Raw genomic sequence first — 3432 nt, 5'->3', positions numbered from 1 at the left:
GAAAGGGGTTGGAATAGACAATTGCAGCCCAGCATGTATATGTGTGTCAGATCCCCTGGCTTCCAAGAATTCAAAGTGGAGTCCAGTTTATAACAACTCGGACATGAATATTCTGTCCCGGCTGGGAAGTCACTTAATCTTCCTAGGGGGAGGGAGAGCAAGGCAGATAAATTCCGGTGATTACTGACATGACATGGTTCACAAATGCCACCTCTTACAGACTGCTGTTCCGAGGGGGTGGAACTAGCCCTGGGCTGCCATCCTCAGTTTTTGTGGCAATGACGGACATTTATTTCTGTGATGTTATAGCCATAACTAGGGTGATTATACATTCCGTCTTGGTCGGGACAGACCCTTTTATAAGCCCTGCCCCGGACTTTTGTGGCAAAACTGAGCATTTGTCCCATTTGCTCTTGCCAACTGATGATCAGTTGGCAAGAGCAGTTGGCAAGAACAAATGGGACAAATGCCCAGTTTTGCCAGAAAAGTGGGGTGCAACCCCTAGCGGGGCAGGAAGGAACATGCAGGAGGAGGGAGGGTTTGGGCAAGCAGCTCGGGCTGGGCTGGCCCTGCATGGGTGGGAAGGGTGAGTGGGGTGGGCTGGCCCCATGCGGGCAGGGGGGACCCTTGGGCTAGCCCCAGGCAGTGTCCCATTTTCCCTTTGGGGAAATATGGTCACCAGGAGCCATAACATTCCATGCTAGTGGGCTCAGTGTTTGACAGAGATGGTCTGTGCCCTTTGGAGCTTGACCTTTAAATATGACTGATAAAGCTGTGAATCACAGCAGTTTGTGATGGGAGGGGGCTGAGATGAGAATCAGGGGATGGGGAGAGTGATATTTGCAAGGAGGCGGATTGTGTGCATTTTAATTGATTATGTCGAGTCTGATTTTTTTTTTTGTTTCTTTTTAAACTGATCAGGCTCAGGAGCAGCTAGTGTCTGAGCAGAGACGAGTGTGGGGAAGCAGCCAAGAGGAGAGAGCTGCGAGGAGGGATTGGACAGGACATGAGAGTGAGGTTGGTTGGTGTGTGGCCAAAGGGAGCCTGCTGTGGGCACAGGGGTTGTGTGTGTGCGAGGAAAAGCCCAAAGGCGCAGTGGGAGAAGGGATACAAAGAGAGGGCCAAGTGTGAGGAGTGATTGTGAGGAAATGAGGGCCTCAAGCCCAAAGGGGTTCAAATCCCTTTACAATCAGATTTTCCTCAAGCAAAAAGGTTTCCTAACCCAGAGTTAAGATGACAGTTGCAAAAACAATAATTTTAACTGACTCCAGCATTAAAGATGAGATCGCTGAAAGGCCAGGAAACTCAATGGTAACTTAGGTTCCAACACAGACCCTATTCTGCCCCCTACTTCACCTTCCTACCACAGACCCTCCCCATTTCGCATCAGTCTCACTCTGCCCTCCCCCTTCTGCTCTTTCACCAACCTCCACTCTGACCTCTTGTGTTTATCCTTTACAATAGTGGGTTTCATCGCAGGATCTTGGGACACACGTGGGATTATGCTGTTCACCACCACCTAGCTACTGTGTATTAGTCTAATGTCTTCTTTGCTGGCCAACATGCTGTTTGCCCAATGTTGTGTGATCCTGGAAAGAGAAACCTGTTTGAAAAGAGCAACATCACAAAAGGTTCTGGTTACATGGGGGGATGCTTCTCTGAAACTTCTGAGGCCCCCCTTTATTCCCACTCCACGAGTCAGCAACCCTGCTGTTCTCCTTCCCTTCCTCAGCCCCTCTGGCAGTAACATACTTGAGAGGAATGCTTGCCACTTGCAGAGGCCTTCTCTCAATCAGTGGGGATCTTCATGGGGAGGGTCAGGTCTTTCTGTGGCTCCTTGCTCCCCAAAAACAAGTGGTAGTGCCCATTTTTGAACTGGAGACACCAGAAAGCTTTGCTGACAGCAACAGCCTAGAATGTATATGTCAGAGGTTCTCAAACTGGGGGTCATGACCCCTCGGGGTTGTGAGGTTATAACGTGGGGGGTTGCGAGCTGTCAGCCTCTACCTCGAACCCCAATTTGTTTCCAACATTTATAATGGCGTTAAATATTAAAAAAGTGTTTTTCATTTATAAGGGGGCTCACAGTCAGAGGCTTGCTGTGTGAAAGGGGTCACCAATACAAGTTTGAGAACCACTAGCATCCCTGCGTTGGGCTTAACGTGACATTGTGGACTCCAGACTGGTGCAGCCAGGGAAGCTCCCAAGAAGAGTTGTACTGGCAGCAGACTCAGATTGCGTCGGCAAGCCATAACATTGATGGTACCTGCCCTGGCTCAGACAGAGAGTTCGGTCAGGCTTTGTTTGAGGAGATAGGGTTTGGCCAAACCACTTCCTATTTGTAAGGAGCTGGTGCTGGAACATCAGGGTAGAGGAGTTTGTGGGTTGGTGTTGGAATTATTACTGGGAAGTTCCTGACTGGGAACATTTAAATTCCCAGATATAATGTCATGGTAACTTGAATTGTTTGTAGAGGGGAGAAATTCTCAGCCTTAGCTTTGTGTGCTAGATGGAGATTTCTTTGGTTTCTCTGGGAAAGATATGTAACTGCTGTAGGTTGTCAGAGAGTGACTCAGCTGTGAAAAATGTAACAGATAAAAAGATGACAATCAGTGTAAGCTTGCCTTATATTCCTACTGCTTTATTGTTCTTTAAGTGGAATCACTGCATGTTCATCTTTGTACAAGGGGCTCACAGTGCAAACACGCGATGCGGTTCATGTGGAATTGACCATAGGAGAGTTATATTCTCTGGCTGTACTATTCACAACACTAGGCTTGGCAGCAGGATGTGTTTTAAGGGATTTGAGTGAAGAAAACTGTATGTTGCAAATCTTTGTGAATATTATTAGAAGAGCTGCACATTTCTACCATAACTCCAAAAGATCTCCTTTATCATGTCCAGACTTCCCTGAATAATTCATCTGAGCATGAGCCTGATATATGTCAGGGGAAATGTATTTCTGAAAAGAAGGAGGACTGGAAAAAGGAGGGGAGACCCAAAGAAAGTCCAGGTGCTACAAGGAGCTATGTGGTGACTCGATAGGGGGCGCTGTGCCCGCTAGCACTGCTCTCCCCAGTGTTGCAAACAGTGGCGCTAGGGGGCGCTGTGCTGTAGGGCGCGGTGGTGGTGATTCCGGACTGTGTGGGGCTGCAGTATCTTCTTATCCGTTGGGTGGGAGTGTAACAGGAGCAGCAGCAGCAGAGGACTTGTGGCCCTTCTAGCCGCTCCGGCGAGATGTCTATGGTATGGGATTTGCCTTGCCTGCCGCCATGTTGACCGCGTCCGCTCCCTCCCTTTCCCGGAACTGCTCTATCTCAGCTGTCGAATTCTATGGTCCCAGCGGCGCCTGTCTGCCTCGCGGTGTAGAGACTCTATAGTTCCATTGGTGGGCGGGCTGAGAAGAGCATATCATGAATATTCAGAAGAATT

The sequence above is a fragment of the Terrapene carolina genome, unplaced genomic scaffold, assembly GCF_002925995.2.
Source record: "Terrapene carolina triunguis isolate 2854851 unplaced genomic scaffold, T_m_triunguis-2.0 Scaffold96, whole genome shotgun sequence".
Lineage (NCBI taxonomy): Eukaryota > Metazoa > Chordata > Testudines > Emydidae > Terrapene > Terrapene triunguis.
The sequence above is the reverse complement of the archived record's forward strand: the minus strand, read 5'-3'. Positions refer to the sequence as shown.